The sequence below is a fragment of the Cryptomeria japonica genome, chromosome 7 (assembly GCF_030272615.1).
Source record: "Cryptomeria japonica chromosome 7, Sugi_1.0, whole genome shotgun sequence".
Classification (NCBI taxonomy): Eukaryota; Viridiplantae; Streptophyta; class Pinopsida; order Cupressales; family Cupressaceae; genus Cryptomeria; species Cryptomeria japonica.
This window is the reverse complement of record NC_081411.1, coordinates 139,121,965-139,147,121: the sequence shown is the minus strand read 5'-3', so window position 1 is coordinate 139,147,121 and position 25,157 is coordinate 139,121,965.

Sequence of the window (25,157 nt, the reverse complement as noted above, 5' to 3'; positions counted from 1 at the left end):
TTTTGGAAGTAAATGCTATATTAGAAGGGATGAGTATATTGGCAAATTTGATCCTAGAAGTGATGAAGGAATATTTCTTGGTTATTCATCTAAAAGCAAGCCATACAGATGTTTTAACAAAAGATTACAAAAAATCGTTGAAAGCACAAATGCTAAGGTTGATGAACAATTTAGAGGAACTTCAAGATACATAGACTCTGAACCGGCAACAAAGATACTGACAAATGAGCCTACATTGAGCACACTAGTACAAAATGAAGATTTAGTTACACCGGTATCATCTAAAAATTCCACTGTAACTGATGAACAATAGCAAACAAAGACACCCCGGTATGTAAGATTGAACCACTCCGAAGAACAAATAATTGGGAACAAATATATCAAGGAGTTAGGACAAGAGGAAGTCTCGAAAATGAAGAGGTATGTCTTATTTCTCAAATTGAACCAGCATCAATTAATGAAGCATATGAGGATAAACACTGGATTAAAGCTATGGAAGAAGAATTAGAACAAATTGAGAAAAATAACACATGGACATTAGTTCCCCGGCCTAAAGGGAAAAATGTAATTGGAACTAAATGGGTATTGAGAAACAAAATTAATGAAGATGGTAAGGTAATCAGAAATAAAGCAAGACTAGTGTGTAAGGGATATTCACAGAAAGAAGGAATTGATTATAATGAAACCTTTGCACCGGTAGCTAGAATTGAGGCAGTTAGATTATTCTTTGCTTTTGCAGCACATAATAACTACAAAGTATATCAAATGGATGTCAAATGTGCATTTCTGAATGGAGATCTTGAACAAGAAGTTTACATTGAACAACCTAATGGATTTTCTTTAATAGATAATAAAAATATGGTTTACAGATTAAGGAAAGCTTTGTATGGATTGAAGCAAGCTCCAAGAGCTTGGTATGCTAGGTTGGATAAATATCTTCTAAAAATTGGTTTTTCTAAAGGTAATGATGATAGTAATTTATACTATAAAGTAACTAATGATGACATCTTGGTTATAGAAGTTTTTGTTGATGATATAATGTTTGGAGGAGAAGATGGATTATGTAAAGACTTTTCTATTGAAATGCAACAAGAATTTGAAATGTCTATGATTGGAGAAGTTAAATTCTTTTTAGGATTGTAGATTTCATAGACTGATAAAGGTATATTCTCAGGTCAATCCAAGTATTTGAAGGAGTTATTAAAGAAATTTGGCATGGAGAACTCTAAACCAGTAAGCACACCTATGACTACAAATGACAAATTATCACAAAGGGATGAATCAACACCTGTTAATCCAACTAGGTACAAATCTATGATAGGAGGGATACTGTATTTGACACAAACAAGACCTGATATTATGAATGCAGCATGTATTGTTTCAAGATTTCAGAGTAATCCTAGAGAAAATCATGAATCAACAATAAAAAGGATTTTTCAGTACTTACAAGGCACTACAAATCTTGCCTTATGGTATCCCAGAGATGAAAACTTTGAATTATGTGCATACACAGATGCAAATTGGGCAGGAGATGTAGATGACAGAAAAATCACCACCGGCAGAGCATTTTTTCTTGGTAGCAGATTAATTTCTTGGAAGTTGCACATGTTTATCAACAGTTGAATCAGAATATGTTGTAGCAACAACAAACTGTACACAAGTATTATGTCTTAAACAAATGTTGAAGGACATAAAAGTAAAATTCAAGGAACCTATAACTATCTATTGTGATAACACTGCAACAATTGATATATCTAAGAATCTGGTACTACATTCTAAAACCAAACATGTTTCTATCAAATTGAATTTTCTGAAAGAGAATGTTGAAGCAAAAGAAGTAAAACTGGTTTATGTAAATACTAAAGAGTAGATTGCAGATATTTTTACCAAGCCTTTGCCTAAGGATACTTTTGAATATCTAAGAGATCAGCTTGGGGTCATACCCCCACTGGTAGAGACTTAGACAGTTGATGCTTATCATCAACCAACAAAACTAACAGAGAAATCTTTTACTCTTGTTTTTGATGAGGTTAGCTACTTCTCAGGGGGAGTAGTTGGTATACTGAATTGGTTGGTATTTTATACTTAGTTTTGTAGTAACTTTTGCATTTGATGTCAAAGGGGGAGAGATTGATATGGAAAAACACATTGAAAACACAATGTTACTCCTAGGGGGAGAGATTTTTATTTTGGGAGAGATTGATTACTCTCTGCATTTGAATTTGGTTATGATCCTTTTGGGAGATTGTTGGTTTTTGGTATTTGGCATTTTTGTTTTGGCACTTTGATGGTTTTACCATCTTGTGTTGCCATCAATGCCAAAGGGGGAGATTGTTGGTATTTTGGATATGTTGATATGGTTTTGTTATTGATGTCCAAACCTATTAGCACTTATCAACTCTAGAGAATTGACAATGTTCACCGGCAAACAAGTGACTTATGCACAGACACTAGTATCTGGTTCACCGGTAGGATATATTGTACACCGACACTTGGAGTAACATGGAGAACACTTGGTTATGTCAAAGACATCATTTTGACACTTTGTCTTGGAGAATTTTTCATTGGTATATTCATAATTACATATTTATTGTTACCAGCAAATAGGTCCAGGTTAAGCACCGACATGCTTATCTATTTCAGATCAGCAAGGCAAGTCAAGGAGATGATTTATTATTATTGTAAATGCATTAAGCCGACATGTTGTATCGATTATTGCATCGGTTATTGTTTTATTTGTAAATTGATTTTATTATAATATCGTTTAGAGTCGACCTACGAAAATTGGTCTTAGGTTATGGTATAAATATAAGATCTTATTTGTAAGATCAAAAATGCAAATGTAAGAAGGATTGTAATTCGGTATATGCGAAAATAAGCAGAGCTATACATGCAGACATCTCTTGAAGGTTTATGGAAGGTTTTTGAAGGCTTATCAGAACCAAACCGGTACTAAATCGAGCATATGAAGGTGCTATTTTGAGAAGTACATCATCATTGGATTTAACCATCCAATTGTAGTTAGTGTGACTGTCATTTGTGATTGAGCAGTGAGCTCTAGGCGCTTGGCCTTTCTACATGTGCAGACCCCATTTGTATACAGATACTATCTACAGTAGTATCATCTGATTGTGGGTAAGGTTTCCCACCGTGGTTTTTCCCCTTACAGGGTTTCCACCTACAAATATTGGTGTTATGTGTTGTGGATGTTATTATCTTTCTGTTTCATACATTAATCTTTACCGGTATTGTAATTAACTGACAAAACTGTCTACCGGCATAAAGTTTGGATTATTGGTATTAAGCATACAGGTTGTTTCAAGTTGTTTGGATTTAAATTTACTTGACAACTGATTCACCCACCCCCCCCTCTCTCAGTTATCTCTAGAACCTAACAATAATGTTGTAAGATTCACTTGTAACATGATAATAAATTATGTATTTGAAGTTTGCATTGAGAACACTGTGTTGTTGCTCAGTGTAGGGGTTGGTGCTCTTTTCAGTTATAGCCCTTAAATCTGTTAGGGGTTGTAGCTCCTTGGTTTGGTGCCCTAAAGTCAAGGGTTGTAGCTCCTTGGGTTGGTGCCCTAAACTGTGTAACTATGTTTTACTGTGAGGTTGGATTGGAGCAGTAGACTCCAGCAACAATGCTCACTGAGTTTTTTCCCACATTGGGTTTTCCTCATATATACTGGTGTTATGTGATGTTTCCTTGTCTCTGCATGTATATTTGAGTTAGTTTCCTTACTAATGGGTAAGACTTCTCTATGCTTGTCTCACAAGCCGGTGTTGTTCACAAAGGAGAGCTAAGTAGAAATTTTTTTAGAACCACTGATTCACCCCCTCCCCCTCTCAGTGGTACATTGTGTGTAATAGATAACACAAACTTAAATGTCTATCAATCTGGTCAAGCAAGGCAATACTGGGTCTACAAATCTTCCCAAGAATGGAGAATCATAGTGGTGTGAGAGAAAAGATCTTGAGGAGTGCAAATGTAGTGTTTGTTATAATTCAGAGTAGGAATTACAAGAACACAGGGAAGAGGAAGACCCTGGACCTTTATAAGAGAAGACCACTAAATGTTGTGATAATTCAATGTAAGACCATCATGAAATCCTAATCCATCCTAGTGAAGCCAAGGCTTAATAGCTTCCCAAGCCTATCAAATTCTTTTAGCAACAAAAGTGCCTTGAATGTGCATAGAATCTTTCTTAACAAGAAGGGTTTGAAAGCCAATCCCCTTCTAGGCCAAACTATTGACTGGGTGCCTCGAATAATTATAGTTTTCGAGTAGAATTTCCCAAGATACATTTCTAGAAATAGCTTTGACAAACCATTTGGCACATAAGGCAATCCCTTGTTTCTGGGTAAAATAAAAGTCAAGCCTGCCAGATTCATGTGGGAGACAACAATAATCCCAAGACACGCTATGAAAACCATGATGTTAAAATCCATTGGCCCACAAAAATTCTTGTAGAATCTTCTTGAGCTTTCTATAATAGGATTTGGAAGGATCCCAACAAGAATAATAATAAACATGAGTAGATGCACAAAACTTGGAACAAATCTGAAAATTTCCAGCCAAGGAGAGTAGTTTGTAAATCCAATATGAAAGCTTCTTCTCAATTGTGGCTAACACAACATTCAAGAGGGACACAATAGACCCTTGAAAAGGAAAGGAAATTCCTAGAAACCAAAAATATATCCCTATCTTGGATCCATTTCCAACCATACTATAGAATCCAAGGAAGAGAAGGAAGGAAAGACTATATGTAACATTGGGTTTTGTACCATTGGATAGCCAACCCAAATACCAAACAAAAAATATCCAAATAATGAATCACTTCATTGACATTATTCTCCTCTTTAATGAGAGTAAGAAAGGAATCATATGCAAAATGGCTTTTGACAAGCTGACAAGGTGACTCGGGTAGGTAAATCCCTTTGACGCATACAATCTAAATGGAAGAGGTAAGTGGATACCACAATCCTTTAGCAAAAAGAACCTACAAAGAGAGAGAAAGAGGACAACTCTAGTGCATAGAGATAGAAAGGCCAAAAGTTGAAGATTAGTGACCATTGATGGTGATTCATGTTGAAGCATCACCAAAACGTATATGAACAAACTAGATAAAGCGAGGACCAAATCCTAATGCTTTGCGCATCGCAAGAATAAAGGGCCATTCAATGCTATCGTAAGCTTTGGAAAAATCAAATTTAAGGATGAGGGATTTCTAAGAAGAACATCGAACCCACCCCATACCTTCCCAAACTGCGTTAATGTTATCTAGGATAAACCTGGATTTGATGAAACTAGTCTATTCGAGCCAAACAATCTGAGGAAAGAGATGTTTGACTTTGAGGGCCAAATCCTTGACAATGATCTTGTAGGAAACATTCAATAGTGTGATAATTCACAAATTACAAATGTCCTCAGGGTCACCATCTTTAGAGATGAATTTTATATTCCCCTTGTTAATAATATGTCCCAATGATAGAGAGTAAAAAGTCTCCAAATAAACCTTGTGCAAGTCAGATCCAACATAAGGCCATAAGGCTTTATAAAATTTACAAGGAAAGTCATCACACCTAGTAGATTTGTCATCTACCATTGAAAAAGTAGCCTCTCTAAGGTCCTCAAGAGTGAGAAATTGGTCACAAATTTTTTTGAGCTTTAGAGAGCCAAGAAGGAACCACCACAAGGCATTCCTATAAGGTCCAATCACTCTCTGGAGAATTTTCTTGCAATGTGAACACCTTCTCATAATTTCTAATAAAAGCTTGAACAATATCTAGTAAATCAAAGAGAACATGACCATCCTTACTCCTTTTGATCCCAAGAGATGAATGGCAAGATCTGAGAACCAAAAAGAATTCTTTAGATGCACAGTCACCAATCTTGAGATAGTGCAACCTGGCCTTAATCTATGCCCCTCTAGCAGTATGGTTATCTACTATCTATTTTTTATATCAAATATGGGAACTTGAACCTATAACTCAAAACTGAAAGGGTTAGCCATTAAAGCTTCATTAGAAGATTTCAAATCCTTGGTGGTAGCATCATAAAACTGCTTACGATACATAGCTAATTGTCTACCATAAATATGAAGAAAGAAGGTTGTACATTGGATAGGATCATTCCACCATGTAATCCAATCAATAGGCTAAGTATTGTGGCTTTCAAGATTCCATAATTGTTGGATGTGGGAAAATATGGGCAGATCACTAAGAAAACAAGTATTGAGAAAAAAAATATATTTTAGAAGGATGCATACAGCTTGGCTGAAATTCAATATTGAATTTGATAGGAAAATGATCTAATAAGGTGACCTCAGTAAGAGGTAAAACCGAAAGGGTTTGATTTTCCCTAAAATAAAAAAAAGGTTTGGGCCAGGATCATGGCACAATTAAGGAATTTGAAAAACCTATCAAATCCAGCTCTGTAATTACACCAAGTATGCCAAATACCCTGAGAAGGATGACAATTAGTGTTGGGATCGAAAAGACCCAATTTATTATGCCTATGAAACCATGCCTCCTACTCATGAGTTGTCCATTGAAAAGGTAGAATACCATCTTTATTAGAGGCCATTTCAATAATATTAAAATCCCACACATAACCCAAGTGGCAGGTGGCAAAGTGTCAGCAATCCACCACCACAAACAAGATCGCTCAACACCATCATTAGGAGTAGAAACATTAATGATCCCAAAAGAATGATTGTTGACTAACAATATGACCCACACTAGCTGTTGAAAGGGATCCAAACCATGATCAACTATAGTATAATTCCAATGTGGTGAGAGTGGGGTGACAACACCTCCTTAACTAGCTTTTTATTCTGAAGCAAAAACCAGGCCATCTAGCCAAATCACACGTTATGCAACAACAAGCATGAAAGCTACAATTTTAACTTCTTGAAGGACAAAAACATCAATACCAAGATACTTTTGTCTAATATCTTGCATAGAATATTTCCAAGTGAGGTGAGTGAGACCATGGACATTCCATGATAGGAAATTTATCATTCAAAATCTTGTATACACTCCTCATCCTCAAGAGAGGAGTATCTAGATTTTGTAGAAATATTATAGCAAGTCAAAAACTAGGCTAAGAATCCCTTGGAAGAACCCTCTATTTGTCATGAGCTTCACCATCACTATCATCCTCCCTAGAGGGGATATGTGAACGACATAATGAAACCGACTGAGTAGCTATAATTGAAGTCACTTGAGCGGTGCAAACCCAAGAAGAGTGGGAGCTCCCATTAGTGGAACCCTTCCCCTTAAAAATAGGGATTGAAACATCCAATCGCATATTAGCTTGTGCCTGAATAGAATCCGGCTTGGACAAAATAGTAGCTTGCTATGAGGGTTGTGAAACAACAAAAGCATCTGGTTTGGGCTTATTTTGTTGGCCCACAGTGGTCCATCCTTCCTCTAACCTAGACTCAGAGGGACAAGAGAGTGTGACTTCTTTAGGTGGAGACTTAATGCACGGTGTGACAAGAGGGTGATCCCTAATCTTGTGATTAGAGGATTGGCACAAATAACAAGTATTGGGCAAATTAAAATAAAGCAGTACACTAAGAAAAGCATTTCCTACCAACTTGAATATCAATAGTTTCTTTTAGATCAATGCAAACCGTCTTTTGAGGATGAGCATGAAAAAATGGTCTGGCTCCACTTAAACCACTTTTCCAAGCGATAGAACAATAGTTTGCACGAACAACCAACAAGGAAGAGGAAGACCAAGGAATTCAACCAAGACTGAGACCTTGAGCTTCTTTTCATCAGAGACTATATATTCTCTTGACCAAGGTTGAAAAATAAGGAAGGACAAACCTACAAACCATGGCCCATTCTCGAGGACCCCCTCAACATCGGTGGGATTGGAAAGGAGAAACAAAAATAAACCCTTGGTAAAATTCTCAATGCCCTCAAGTCGGAGCCCATGAGGGGCCCAAGCTTTGGCAATCCAATCTTGCAACATCATTTTAGGTAGAACCCTCCCCACAAAATATCCTATTAAAGTATACTTTTCAAGCCAATCAGAGGCACTATCAAAATCTTGTAAAGACAAAATAACATTAGAGGTATCGAAAACAATACCTCACAAAACACTTTCAAGATAAACTTTTGGGGTCATTTGTTTAAAGGAGCCATGGTCTCCAAATGCCAAAACACTAGCACGAACATCAAGTATTGGGCTGGGAATGGCCGAAGCCATAATAAAAAGGCTAAACTTATCCCAACAAATGTGGTATGACAAAAAAAATGCAAGATGCAAATCAAAAGTACAAACATAGAAAGGAAACCCTAGCAAAGCAAGAAACCATCCAAAAAACAAATTTTAATGAAATAAACATGCATTTATTCAATGCATAACGATTACTGATATTGGTATGTGTTAAGTCACATTTGAATTTAAATTTTATAATTTTAAGTCTTGTATCGATGTAACTTGACTTCAAATGAGTCAACATTAATGTCTTTGTAGAGAATAATTGTCTAAATACAAAAGGTACACTGAATATAATATGTATTATTCAGTATGTAGAAATATATATGATACCATTGAATATATTAAAATATATAAATATGAACATATAGATACTAAATAAATAATTCACAATTAAAAAAAATTATACAATTACTTAAATATGATTTTCTTACATAAATCTTAAAATAAAATCACAATTTAACAATTACAATAAATATACAACATTTCATTACTAAAATCTTTTAAAATAACATTAAACCCTATACCTTTATACTTTTTAAACTAAAATTAATTATGTACTTTTAAGAAACATCATGTTTTAACCAACAATAATATTGATTTTATTTTCCTTTCTTTTTATTTTCCAAATCTCTAATATTCTTTAGATTTTGTGTATTTTCTATTGCTATGCTCAAAATGGTCCTTAAAAGTCCACTTCATGGGCACAATTCCATTATAGAAACTTTATTATTTGAGAATACAATGTTATTTCTATTAATTTACTTCACGACCACCAATAATTATGTGAATTAAAATGAATTGCATGCAGCATTGTTGGTGGAACATAATGTCAAGGCCACAACTATTGTAGATATTTATGAAGAAAAACTAACAAATCTTGTGTAGAAAAAAACTACAATACTATGAATCGCATTAAAAGTATAAGGATTAATATTATCCTAGTAAATATATCCAATCTTGAATCCATAATCGCTATTTTATCAAGCGCTATTAAGGTTGTGGCCTTTTTCTTCTGGAGTTTGTTAAGCGTTTTTATAGAAAAAAATAAACAAACATGTAATGCTATGCTTTTCTAAGTACGAGAAGACATTTACAAAATCAAAGCCATGGAATTTATGGGAAATTTATTTACAATAATCTCTCATAATGTATTCACATGTATCTTCAACTAGCATTTAGGATTGTTCCATGAAGGCCTAGGAACTAAAAATAAGAAGAACTATCAAAATAATAGATCCAATGAAAAAAATTAAAGGAAAAGGAGAAATCATAATCTAAACAAAGTTGGGTCACATCTAAATTTTTCCAATAGTTCAAAGAACATTTCATCATCTTGATTGCACATATGGGACTAGAGTCGCTTGAACCATTCTTCCTTTGCAATAAAACCCTCATGGTAACTCCAAATTCTTCAACTTCCTTTCCGTTTCCAGCACCACATCTGACATTTCTTTTGAAAGAAGGGAAAGAAATAAAACATAGAAATATATTACTATAGAAAAAAAATCATTTTAACTTTTCATTAGTTACCAAAAATTGTATTACATTGTCTTTATTAATAAGAAACTTGACACCACCAATTAGGAGATTAAAAAAACAAAACAAATTGTTTAACATACTAGTTTTTATGGTGGATCAGTGGTCCGAACAGATTGCTAGCTAGAGCTAACTATCTACTAACCTATGCATGATCTTTGCATTATTTAGTGGATTACAACTGATAATTCATTAAAATGTTGCATAATGGTAACATCTAGTTCAATGATGGTGAGACTGGAGTTTGTAAATGGTGGAACTAGGAGAAATTACTCTCAATAACTCTCCCTTAATTTTTACCATATGCTACTACATTTAAAATTCACTTGCTAGTAACTATAGTGTTTTCTTTTGTCTCTTTTTTATATCCATAACCAAGTCTTTAGACTTTCTCCAATATTTTCTTTACTTGATAACTTCTAACCATCTATAGATTTGTTGATCTTTCCTTTCTTTTGCCTTCCTCCAACTACCACGGTAGTCCTTCAAACCTTCAAAACTTCAATGTGAATTATCTTGCAAACTCAATATTTTTAGACCAATCATAGGCAGACATTCTTGACTCGAACATCGAATCCATTTTTTATCATTTCTTCTATTCACATCCGAACATTTAGGCTTATACAACCTTATCAACATATTTTCTAACTTTTTCCAATAGGATCCATCGATCCAACCATAATCAATCTGCATACAACTGTAGTGTCGTAAATTGTACACCTTTGCTAGGGAGGTACAATTTCATACTTAGGTTAGCACCCACCTTAGTGTGTCTTGCAGATTGCATTTCTAATTTCCCTTTAAGAATTTAATTAATTAATTTAATTGAATCTAAAGCCATGTTTTATCACTTTACATGTTATAAAGTTGGGCCCTTTACCCTAAGCGTTCCCCTTTCCATTTTATTCCTCTAATAAATCATTTAATCATAAACCCTAATCATGTCTTATTTTGACCTTTAAGGCCCAATTTTTCATATCAAAACATTTCAAAATCAGTTGTAACTTTGGGATTCGATCTAATATCATCATATCTAACAGCCCCAAAAATTTGGTGAAAAGTTGGTCGAACTGTAGCGGGAATGAACATGGTCCTCGAATTTTTTCTCAAAATTTCGGGAGCATAATCCTATGATATAATAATTCTTAACCCTATTATATTGGTGGTAAATTCAAATCATAGGTTAGCCTAAACATGAAATTAAGATCTAGGGTTTCATACTTAAGAGCTCTCTTTCTTCATTTGAAATGGTCTTCTTCTAAGAATCTAGGAGTAGGTTTTTGGAGCATAAAGAACCTTCTTTCCAATGAAAGAGTAGATCTTTGAAGTCTTCAGCAACATTCAATATTCATCCATCAAACATTCATCAAGCATCATTTAATTAATTAAGGGCTTTTGGAGATATAGAAGAACAATAGGAGATCACTGACTAATGATTAGCTTGTGCCTCTCCCTTGGGGTCGGGTATGGTTTCATGTTCTTTTCATGTCTTTGCATAAGCTTCATTTTTATTCATATTCATGCTTTATATCACTTTGCATCATGGATTTAGAGAATTTACCTTGTCAATTATAAGAAATTAGTGTTTACTCTTTACGGTTACTCTAGATTGTTTGGTTTCATTGTAGGATCTTGCACACACATTTTCAATAAATTATCGGCTATTTGTGGAGGTGGAAATCACCAACACAAGGGTTTGACTAAGGCAAAACCCTATATAGCCACCCAAAACCTTATTTTGTAGCTTTAGATATAGGTTCGGATCCGAGTGTTGCTGGAAGTTGCGGGACCAAAGGAACACACAGAGACAGTGTTAGAAAATGCACACTCCAATGAGAAATTGTAGGTGATTGTAGGTAGTGTCCTTGATGGCAATCTTACAATCATAGGATACCAGCAGGCACCGGCACCAACCGACTCTACACCGGCATACAGTTCACCGGTACCGAAAAAGATTGATTACTGGCACCCTAGCCGACAAGATTTTATTTATTGGAAAATGTATTTAATTGTAATATCTTTTTAAAAGCCAACAAGGCATATTGTAATAAGGCTCATATATAAGTATGAGATCTTGTAGAATATTTAAAAATAGGATATGTAGATGGATATCATGTGCGAATATTTAGGCATACTTTGAAGTAAGGTTTATGATTATTGTAGAGCTTAAACCGGTACTGGATCTGGCATAGAAGATGCCCATTTGTAGCAGTACATCATCTTGGATTTATATATTCCATTTTGTAAGTCAGTGAGAGTTTTTTGTATTTGAGCAATGAGCTCTAGGCACTTGGCCTTCCTGCATGTGCAGGCCCCCATTTTGTAAGTAATATTCACTTATTGGCTAGTGAGTGAATATTGTGGGTCACAAATCCCACCGAGGCTTTTCCCACACCAGGTTTCCTCACCAAAAATATTGTGTTATGGTGTGCATTCTATGTTGTGTTTATTTCTCTTATTTACTGCATTAATTTTGGTTTATCGGTACACTGTTTTGGAATGCTTTTCATTTAATAAGTCAAGAAAATCCATTAAACAACATGATACTGATTCACCCCCCCTCCCCCCCCTCCCTCTCAGTATCTTTGGGAATCCTAACAATTGGTATCAGAGCCTGGTCCTCTATTTTTAAAAGCCTAACAGCTTGAGGAAGATTCTGATAATGGTAGAAGTGGAAAACTTGAAAAAGCAATTGGAAACAGCTCTTTCAGACTATGATGCTGAAAAGTTGAAGAATATGAAACTTGAAGATGATCTGAAGGCTACACAAGAAATCATTCAACGACTTCAAGAAAATATCACTATTGCTAGGAACAAAAGAAGAGAAATTTCTGAGAAGATGCAAAGCAATGATGATGAGAAAGAAACCCTTAATGACCTTGTGAATAGATTGAGACAAGAGAACAATACAATGAAGAATGAGATGCAAGATATGACTATAAGGTTTTGTAAAGACATTGAAGATAGAAAGAAGAATGAAGATGACTTGGTTAGAAGACTAAATGATGGTGGAAATGAAAACACAAGACTCAGTCATGAAAATGATATGTTGAAAACAGATTTGATGCATACACAAAATGACAGAACTGAATTCATGAGACAGAAAGGAATCTTGGAGAATGAACTGGCTACTGCAAATCAACACAAAGAGAAATTCAAGAAAAGCTCAAAGGAACTTAATGACATGCTGAAGAATCAGAAACCTAATGGAGATACAAATGGCCTTGGCTTTGAAGTTGGTGAGAGCTCCGGTACTGCAAACAATCATGATCATGATAAACTAGTAAGACAACCTAATGCTTATAAATTCAATGGGAAATGCTTTAACTGTAACAAGTATGGTAATAGAGAAAATTAGTGCAGATCTAGAAACTATAAGAACAATAATGCACCCACCGGTCAATGCTCTAAATGCAACAAAATTGGTCATAACTCAGAAAATTGCAAAATGAATGTAAGATGTTATATTAGTGGAAGATTTGGACACTTATCTAATCAATGCAGAACACATACCGGCATAGGATATGGAAAAGCAATTCAAAAAAACAATGTGACTTGTTATGCTTGTAACAAGATTGGACATCACCAACAAATAACAAAGGACCCAGCTTGAAAGGAAAAGAGAAGGTTGATGAAGTAAAGCAAGAATTTTCAAAACAATGGATTAGGAAGTTAGACCAAAATGTTACTGAAGCTTTTCCTTCATCGGTAGAACAAAGTATTACTCCACCAGTAGGAGATTCTCCATCTAATTGAAAAGAACCTTTTGGGGGTATGGCAACAAATTGTAAAAACATGCTAATTTACCCTTGGTTGATGGTGAGAAGTTGGATTACTCCTTTACCGACAAATGAGTTAATTTTAACTTAACCAGCAGGCATTAAATATGGTAGTTGAAGGAGATAACATTATAAAGGAAGTATTTTGGCTCTTTTTTCATTCACCAAGCATTCAAATCTCTAGAGAGCACGAAAATCCTAAGCAAAGGCATCCATAGCGAGAATTGAAGCAAGTCATCCAAGAAAATCATCCTAAAGGCAGATTAAGGTATTTATAACAATGGCTTCCTCCTCTGCACCTGAATTCATTGCAAACTCTACTGTGATTGAAGTTATTAAGTGCCCTAGACCCATGTTCAAACTTATTCCCAAAATTGCGAAGAAAGATGATACCCTAAGAGCATTTTCGAAAATACCTAAGGGAGTAGTTTATGTAGAAGATCCTAGAATGTATATATATTGTCATATTGAGGAACTAGGAAATGATGAAATTAAGAAAATATATAGGATTGTGATTTGTGATGAAAATGGAAATGTTAAACCGGAACACAAGATAGTGGAAACCCTAGGTTTTGTGGACATTCTCAATATTCCTAATTTTCCTAAGGATGTGATAAGGATTGTGTTAAGAAGAGTACATGGGGAATTCTTTTGGTTGGATTTCATCCCTAAGATTACCAAAGAGGCAATTAGGGTAGTGATAGGCTTACCTTACACCAGTAGGAGGCCTGATAAAACTAAAAAGGTTCCAAATGACACTATGATGACCCTAACCAGTGCAACATTTGATAAGAGATCCCTAAGAGTCAACGATGTAAAAGACATCAATGTTATATTTGTCAACATGATTCTTGGTTATAAGGCTACACATGCAAATAGACTAAACTCTGTTTCCAGCTTGTGTATCAAAAGTGCATATGACATGGTGAATAACAATGCAAGAATTGATGTATGTGAGTGGTTAAAAGATGAACTGATAGATAACTTAAAGAAAATCAAAGGTAATAAGAAAGGAACTTTCAGATTTGGCAATCTACTTGTGTGTTTAATGTTGTACATTACCAAGGAAGTACCGGGTATTGGCAGAAAAGATTTTGGTTTTGATATACCGGTAGAAAAACAACTTGTAGACTTAGTGAACAACATGGGAGATGATAGGGAAAAGAATATAAATGAACATTTTAAAGCTTTGAAAGCTAATATGAAGACAAGAATAAGGCTATCTCAAGCAATTGTTGACAAGTATCAAAAGGAGATATGCTTTGTGATCAAGAAAGATGAAATTTGGATGGAGGCAGTTGTCCCTAGGACTGTTTGGGTCATAGAGATGAGATGTGAGGATGATGACAACATAGTTGAAACCTATGCAAAAGCCCTCTTAGAAGAACCTAAGGAACCAACTGAGAAAGTTTTTGGCAATGCGGAGACCATAGAAAGAAAAATCCAATCTGAGAAAAGAATCAAGAAAACTGAGCAGATAGTTAGGAAGGGTACAAGGTAGGCAAAAGCAATAAAAGAGGATGTATTAAACAAAAATGGTATTAAGGAGAGTGAGTTGGAAGGACTACAACTGGAAGCACATCTTTCAATGGTTGCAACTTCTTCTGATAGTGATATACTGGCTGAATTCAAAATGGTAGAAAGAAAAAGAAAACCCTCACCGGTACCCTCACCTACACCCAAAAGGACAAGACAAAAACAACAAGCAGTTAAGCCTTTAGCTAAGAAGTTAACACCAAAGAAAAGGAAATAAAAACAAGTTATTCCACCTTTGGACAAACTTCTGAATGAGATAACTAAGGATGGGAAATTGAAAAATATCAGCAAGTTGTATAACACACTTTCAAATGATAAAAAAGAAAGCATAGAAAATAGTGTTATCTTACATCTTGATATCTATAAGAAATTTTTGATGGAGATTATAGATGACATACCCAATGACTTGTACAAAAGATTAGAAGCAAGAAGGGGAGCTATTGTGGAACTAGATAAAAAGATAAAAATAGAGAAACTACTTGTAGTTCACCCAGTGAACTCTACAGAAGAGATAGATGAATTAATCAGTGAGGCCAAACGGACAATATTTTCAACTGGTCACCAGCATGTAACACTAATGGTAGGAAGAGTAAATGAAATATCAAAAGAAACTGCAGATCAGTGGGATATATTTTTTGTTGAGAAGGAAAAACTGGAAGAGCTTAAAAGACCAAAGACTATCAGAGTCTACCAAAAGGATAAGGATAAGGGGAAAGGTAAGGTAGGTGTACCTCCAAGCCTAAAGATAACTGATAACTTGCCCCCACCTCCTTCAGATACTCCATTGGTACAAACTATTGACACACCACCAACAAAAGAGAGTATGGAAAAACCACATGAGGATACAAATCCTAATTCTGAGGTGCTATAAACAATGAACATTGACACACAAGAAGTCAATATTGTGGTGGATAAAGGAACAACTGACAAGAGAGATGTGGCAACTGAGCCACAGGTAGGAAATATTGCAATTGAAAACATTGAAATTGGGGCAGAACAACAAACTGAAAAATCAAATGATCCCCTAGACACAAGAAAGACAGATGGCATAGGTGTGCATACTAATGCATCTACTGAGCCACCAACAACTACTGAAACTGGAAAACCTACTGAGTCACCAACAATGGACAATACAAAGGCAAATAAAGAAATACCATCAAGAGAGAGCATAGAGAAACTGACAGAGCAATAGGTAGAGAAACAGGCTCCTTCACAGACAGTGCCACCGGCCACATCTGACAAGCCCAAGCCTTTGGTAGTAGAAATGCATACTCAAACTGATCCTCCAAAGAAAGAAGAAAGCAAAGCTATCGCTACCACTGGCGGATTACAAATTGTAAAGATAGTTGGATAGTCATCTAGAACATCCATGACTAAATTTAGGCCAACTAATGTAACAAAGATGTTATTAGATTCTATAAAGAAAATAACAAAGTGCAATGCATAGGCTTATAAGGCTATAGATGACACTTTACCAATTTTGAAGATGATAGCTCCAAAGTATAACATAGAAAATAAAGATTCTTTGAGCCAATTAGACACATTGTCTAAGTATATAACCGACAACCTAATAACACTTGATCAAATAAATGAAGACACCTTCAGAGAGAGAATGAGAAAGAAAAGGAAAAATTATTTAAGGAAACAGTCAAGAAAAATAAGGAACACATGGACACCTTATTACCGGTACTTGGCAGGACAATTTTGGATTTCAAGAAACTATACAGACATGCATGTAAAACTAACTTTTTGACAGAGGATATAGATTCAGAGATCAACAAAGCACAGAAACAAATCAATAATATTGTAGACAATTTAATAGGATCATCAGATTCATTACCGGTAGTTGAAAAGGAAATTGCTATTTTTGAGGAGAAAATAGAAAAACTAGAAAAAGATAAGGAGAGAATAAAGTCTAAAGCAAAGGAACTAAAGTGCAAACTAGGTCCTAAACTGGATATCCTCATCTCTTTGAGAAAAGAGATTTCTGAGGCTCTTGTTCTAGGACTTAAGACACCGGAAGAGAAAATGCAGATACTCACTGGTACAATTTAGAGAACAGAAGCAGCAATAAAGGATAGTGAAAGGTTCAACAATAGTTTAAATTTTGCATTGGCAGACATCTATCAGATTGTGACCCAATGGTTACAGGGAACCAGGCAGGAACTCCACTCAATTGGAATTGAATGACAACCTTTGTCATTGATGCAAAAGGGGGAGTAGTAGAGATGAGAAAAAGGAAATGATAGAAGAGATCATCTACTCAGGGGGAGCACTCAATTTTGAAGCAAACATTTTTTTTTGTAACACAGTTTTGACAGTTTTGGTAAGACATTTTTGGATAGCACCTTTTGGATATACTTTTTGGATTTTTCTCATGAGTGTTGCCATCAATGCTGAAGGGGGAGACTATTAGCAAATGCACACTCCAATTAGAAATTGTAGGTGATTGTAGGTATTGTCATTGATGGCAACCTTACAATCATATGATACCAGCAGGCACTGGCACCGACAAACTCTACACCGACATATAGTTCATTGGCATCGAAATGATTGATTACCGGCACCCTGGCCGACAGGATTTTATTTATTGCAAAATGTATTTAATTGTAATATCTTTTTGAAAGATGACAAGGCATATTTTAATAAGGCTCATATATAAGTATGAGATCTTGTAGAACATTTAAAAATAGGATATATAGATGGATATCATGTGTAAATATTCAGACATACTTTGAAGTAAGGTTTATGATTATTGTAGAACTTAAACTGGTACTGGATCTGGCATAGCAGATGCCCTTTTGTAGCAATACATCATCTTGGATTTTTATAATCCATTTTGTAAGTTAGTGAGACTTCTTTTGTATTTGAGCAGTGAGCTCTAGGCACTTGGCCTTCCTGCATGTACAGGCCCCCATTTTATAAGTAATTTTCACTTATTGGCTAGTGAGAGAATATTGTGGGTCACAAATCCCACCGAGGTTATTCCCACTGCAAGTTTCCTTGCCAAAAATATTGTGTTATGGTGTGCATTCTATGTTGTGTTTATTGCTCTTATTTACTGCATTAATTTTGGTTTACCGGTACACTGTTTTGGAATGCTTTTCATTTAATATGTCAAGAAAATCCATTAACCAAAAAGATATTGATTCACCCCCCGCTCTCAGTATCTTTGGGAATCCTAACAAATAGTTTTTGGGTGCAAATTCATTAGAAACCTAATGACAAGGGCATGGTGCCCTAATCCTACCTAGGACAGGGTCGTGGCACCCCAATCCTACCTAGGGTAGGGGTATGATGCCCTGTTCCTACCTAGGATAGGGGAGTGGTGCCTTGGTCCTGCCCTATGTCAATAGGATTTGGCAGAACAGTGTCTTGCAGGGTTCAGAACCTATCTTGTCAATTGCAGCTCTAGACTTGCAAAATCAAGACAGTAGCGTGACACCTTGGTCCTAGACATTTTTTCTCAGATTTTAGACATAGGTGCACCTCTGATTTTGCCTCCTAATTTGTACTTTTCAATAGTATATCAATTTTCCTTTGATCTGCATTTTCAGATTAGGGTTTGCTTGCTTACTTGCATCTTAGGTTAGATTGCATTTTTGAATCATTCATCTCTCCCATTTACAACAAAGAAATAGAAAACCTAAGAGGTTATCCTCGGCTCTCTCTTCCACATAATAAGTAGCCCAAAGTTTGTCACCTCCCTAGGCTCTTTCGTATTCTATGAGTGTGTATGAGAGTGGGATTAGGGTTTCCATACTCAATCTCACTTTTTCCCCTACACATCTTTGGTGCACTCGACATGAATCCAATTGCATTTTAATTGCATTGAATTGATAGATCTAGCTCTGGTATCTTTTCATTTTTCTTTATAAACATAAAATTCAAAAAATAAAAAATAAATAAAAAAGTGAAAAAATCAAGAAAAGGAAAAAAAAAAAAAGAGATTTTCCTTTATTTTCTTGTATTGTGTGTTTAAATTTCATTTCAATTCAAAATGTTAGATTTTTATTTGCAAGATGTTCATGTTTTTGATGATGTATGCAATTTTGTTGATTATGAGTTTAGAAAGGATGAATTAGATGAAGATCCAGATGATTTTTTGAACCCTAAACCTTCTAAACCCTCATTTTGCCAAAAACTAATCAACCTTATTACCATGCCATTTCATGGTGATGAGAAAGATAAGTTGAATGATTCCTCTCATGGGTACAATCCTATAAACTCCTCCCCTAAATCTAATTACATGGTTGACCTTCACAATTCCCTTTATGAGGTTATGTCTCCTTTTGAGTCCAAAGATAAGCCTTTCAATCACTATGGTCATTCTTTATTGGATGATGCGCTTGATGACTTTATGTATTTGCCTTAACCTTCAAACAAGAATAATGCATCTAAAAGGTTAATCAACATGATCAATGTGAATGAACAGAGAAAACATCTTTTTTTCATCCAAGGTGCTTGTCCTTCTCTAACATCACCTCTTCCTAATCAACCTCTTTTTACGGTTCAAGGTGGATATAGTCATGATTCCTTTAGTAATCCAAACAAACCCATCATTATGGTTCAACGAAGGAATCCCTCTAAGAGTCCTTATAGCTATGCTAAACAACTAACTAAGGAGAGTTATAATGCAGTTGCCCATACCTATAATATGAGAAACAATAGGTAGCCTAATTCTCCTATAGTTATTCCAACTTCTCTTCCTGATCCTCAACCTATTTTTCCTCAAGCGCCTCGCATTTCACAAACTCATGGTAAGGACTATGACCTAATTGAAAAACTTAACACTACTCCTACCAAGAAATCCCTCTGCGATTTGATTCAAACTTCTTCAACTCATCATGGAATACCACAAGATGCATTGAAAACAATAAATGTCCCACCTATAGTGACATCTAATAATATGGATTCCTTGATTAATTCTATCACAACACCTAAGGCTCATATTGTATTTACACAAGATGAGCTACCCTCTAGTGGAATTCAACAACAATATGATCCTTTGATGATTGTGGTTATTATAAATGATAGTGCAATAAAGTGAACACTAGTGGACAATGGTTCTAGCCTTAATTTTTGTAACGTTAATTTGCTGCATAAGATCAATGTTGATACATCTCTTATCAAGCCTGATTATCTTACTATCTGGGGCTTTGACAATGTTGCTAAATCTTCATTAGGTATCATTACCTTGCCTAATAAGGTACGTCTTGCTACTTAGGTCACGCCTATCCATGTCATGCTTGGAGAATTGACATATAACTTGTTGCTAGGGAAACCTTGGATTCATAGCATGCAAGTTGTCCCCTCTACATTGCATAGGCAAATTAAATTCATTTACAACAATAAAACATATACCTTGCTAGGTGACACAAGTATCTAGGCTTGTCTACAAACATCAAGTTCTAAATCTTCTTCAATTGGTTCTTCCCCAATTGTATTAGATAATTCCTTTAAAGATTCTACTCCTAATAATGTGACCACTTCATCAAAATTATCTCCTACATCCGAATCGATTCCCAATACTTCCAAAGGTGAACCTAAGATTCTTGAGAGAGAATCTTCTCAGCCTGATTCTACTACTGAGAACACCTTTTCTCCTAAGAAGGTTCTTGCAGAAGATGATTGAGGATCCCTTGATTTAAATCCTACTTTCATAGGGGAATATATAATTCCCCCTATAGAACCTAAGGTGCAATATGATTTTTCTAGGCCATTGAGTAATAACTTTGTGGTGGCTTCCTAGACTTCATCTCTTATTTCTAATCCGGAGGACTTTGACCCTTCGCTTTATGAAAATCCTCCTTCTGTGGAAATGGCTAATATTTATGGTACTATTTTTCACATCCTAGATATATGTGGATATAATGGTAATGGATTTGGTGCTCAAGAAAATGGGGTAAAGTGCACCAAGATGGTGAACAAAAAGGGGGGTATAAGTGGCCACCTTTTTTTGTTTTTGTTTTTGTTTTTGTTTTGTTTTGTTTTGTTTTGTTTTTTGTTTTTTTTTCTGAAAAACAGGTAAACCTGAACTTCAAAGAGATATTTGAAGGTCACACACTAAAAACTAGTAGTTGAGAATAGAATAAGAATTGTAGTACTCTGAATCTAGTTTCTAAAATACTAAAGTTTTTTAAAATTGGATAAAATTAAGAGGGTTAAACTTCTCTCATAGGAAAAAATGTTCTTGATTTTTTCATAAAAACATAACATGGCTGTTTTCGTGCGCTACACAAAATATATAGTTAGATTTAGTATTTTACAAAACCCTTTGGTAGGATGATAGGTAAGATTAAGATCTAGAATTTGTGTATTTATTTATAATTTTTTCATTGATTTTTTTTTTTTTTTTGAAGTGACCGCATCCTGAAAATTTGGTACCAGTTTGTGCGTTGGGCATAACTTGCATCAAAATAATCGAAAATGAAAACTTTTTTTTTTTAAATTGTATAGAATCTAGTATAGAACAATAATATGTAATTTATTTTGAATTTGGTCAAGTATTTCAAAATTTATTAAAAAATTGGTAGACATATGTCTGTGAGGACTATCAAGGCACTGGTAAAGAAAATAAAAGTCTACTATCCTAATGTTGTCCAAAAATAGAAAATTTATATGGTCAGAAAGTTGAGAAGACGTGTGAGATTATGGTGGTAATTTTGGAGATACTCTTTTGATATTTGTAAACTTGATGATGGTTAAGTCAAGAAATCATGTTGGAAGATGAAAAAAAGTGTAAAGGAACAAAAATTGATGGAAAATGGGCTTGCAAGCCTTAGGGTCACTTTCCAACCCTCTTACCAATCCAAAACCCACATGGGTTCTGATGTGCAAGATAACCCGCTCGGGTTTTGAAAAACAAAGAGTACCATTCATATTTCTACATAACCCGTACGAGTTATGTAGAACAAAAACCATCATTTTGAGTTTCACAAAACCCATACAGGTTAGGAAAAACCATCATTTTGAGTTTTACAAAAATAGTACGGGTTATCAGAAACATCATCTTGAGTTTCACAAAACCCATATGTTTATGAAAAACCATAATTTTTAGAACCAATATGAGTTATGAAAAACATAAATTTGAGTTTCACAAAACTCATACGGGTTATGAAGACATCAAATTGTATGCTTGTAAACTTAGCATTTACTACACATATGTATAGACATACATATATAATATGTGTTTATGTATGTATATATGCATATCTATAATTATATATACAAATATTTATATAGATATATGTATATATGTTTGTATACATGCACGTCTCTCTTCTTTTCCTCTTGTTCGCTCTCTACCTCATGTCTCTCACCCTCTCCTCCTTCTACTCTCTCTCCCTATCCCATTCTCTCTCTCTCTCTCTCTCTCTCTCTCTCTCTCTCTCACTCTCTCATTATCCTATCCTATTATCATGTTGTTGGTTAACATATTTGCCTTTCTCTAATTTTTTTTATAGTGACTCATACCCCCGCTAAAAAGAAAAAGAAACCAATAGTTGGGTGAATCGGTTATTGGTTTACCCTCTGCATAAGGGTGCAACTCCCCATATGATATTCAATGAATTTTTAGGCAAAGTAATCACAAATAAATGTACTTTTAACTAGAAAGAAAGAAAGGATTTTCTTATCCATTTGTCAACACAATATGAATGCTACGAAATAATTATTCATAATGTAAAGCCCACAGACTTGAACTTCAAATGTTTCACTCTTGTAAAACTAACTTTACAAAGTGTGCTCAATGTATTATAAATTTTGATCAAGACTCACTCATGCCTCAAAGGACAAGGGGGATCTGAATCATCCAAACAAACAACAAACAACTTATTTCATTTATCAAATGAATTCACAGACATAATAAGCGGATAATCAAAGAAGTAAAATATTTTGCACACAAACACATATCCCAATAGAGATTTGTTCTTTCATTCAAACACACAGATTTGAAGGTTGTGCAAAATATATCATTTCATTCACAGATTAAATGTCTTCACTGAAAATTCCAAAAGAAAACTAAGTCTCCTAATCTAATTCAAAAAATTGGACCTACATAAAAGCTTGCTTAATTACATAAATAGCCTCCAGGCTCATAGTTTTTTGAAATAACCAGAGCTCATTTTTTTTAACTCTGTCCTAGAGTTAAAGAAACTATCTTTTTTTAAATTGAATAAAACTTAAATGGCCAAGAGCCACTAATAGAGTGACAACTCATTGATAACCCAATCAAGATTCCAACGCGATAGAGGAAACAACTGGTTTATCCCATTTTACCGCAGTGCCACGTACATTCTACCACTCCAAGTGTGCCATTGAGAAGTTGAGGATGAACTGATAATGCGGAAGCCCAATATGAAGAATGCGTTGTTTCCAGACTTCTTTATCTATGTTTACTTGTATGACTTTTATTTTATGTGCTTCCAGATGATCCAAGAAAACAATTAACATTGACTCGATCCTAGCCACCTTGGAGAAGTCACCCGTAGTTAGAGACTTTGTTTCTTTAATGAGTTGCAATCTCTCCTCAAAATTTTTGACCATGTCTGCTGCATGCTCGATTGTCTGCCCATCATCTTTCACGAGGTGTATATCAATGCATTTCAAATATTTTTGCATTGTATCGATGAGCTCTTTCAATCCTTTTAATAATTTGATGGATTCTTCATGACCCTATTTGATGATTGAACTTCTCCATTCAACATTTTTATTTGATACATACAGTACATTATCATCCAAGTTATCCATAGGCTTCTCAACAAGAAATTTCATGATTCCAAATTTTTGTACATCATTCATTTGTGCTAAAAATGCTACCCATTTTTTTCTTTCTCTGTCCCATGTTGTAGCTTCTAACTCTATCTCTTTACTCATGGATATAGCATTCTCATACACCTTGATTAAGCTAGAAATGTAATCTATGCCATGTTGCACTATGGAGTCAAGCCATTCATCAAAAATCTTAGCTATCATACAACTTCTTTGAACCTAATCCAATAGCTTTTGGTTTACTAATGATTTAGGATCAAAAGACAATGACATATATGATAGAGGCTGAGGACTTAGGTAATGTATGGCATTGATATATTCTTCCATTTGTTTAAATACCTATTTGAATTCCCATTTGTCCTTTTCATCCTTCTAGGTTCTGGATAGCGTTCTTTTAGTTAAGGATTCCAAATGTTTGGCATCCGCAGCTCTTGAAGCAACTTCTAGGTCAATTTTCTCAACAACAAAATCTTTTTCAGTGGCATTTTTTGTGTCTTTATCTAGGATAGGCTTTGCCACTTCTACTACCTAGTGCCCTATGTCATCATCAACCTCCATCATTGCCTTTGTTTTAAGCTTTTTGGGTTTGGATATTTTTCCAAGTCACTTACTAACCATATCTTCCATCGGAATGGTAATAGGAACCACACTGCGTTTCTTGCCAATATAAGATCCGAGCCATCGAGAAACACTAGAATTTTCTTTGGGCTGAGGTGCTTGGTAATCAGATAGATGAACAAAAAACATGGTGCTCATTGGGTTTGGATTTTCGTTAGATTCTTTCTCTATATCCACATCCTCAACTGAAGGATTATTTGACCCTTGCTCATCCATTGCCACCTACGTTCCCTCACTTTAATCTAGGTCCACAAAAATCTTGTCTACCGCTGGATCCTTGTTTCTCTTTCTGCTCCTAGAATGAGTGACCCAAGCCACTAAGGAACTCAATGGGAATTTATTTAACCTCTTTGTTTGAACTTTTCCAACTTTCAGCCTTGTGGCACCTACAATATCAAAAATTTCATTAGAGGAAGTGGGAATTTATATTGCAGCATGAAGTGGACCAATTGATATCTCTTTAGGAGTAATGATTGTCTACTTGCTAAATTTGTGGTCCCTCAACCACTTCTTCGTTCTCCTTATAACATTGAAGGACTTGGCCTGAATACTTTCTTCTTCTCTCCTATTACAATCAATTTTAGGGATGGGTTGCCCTGAACCTTTACATTAAATTCGAGGTCTAACACATCTTCCCCCTCATCTTTTGTATTCCTGCCACATTTATTGAC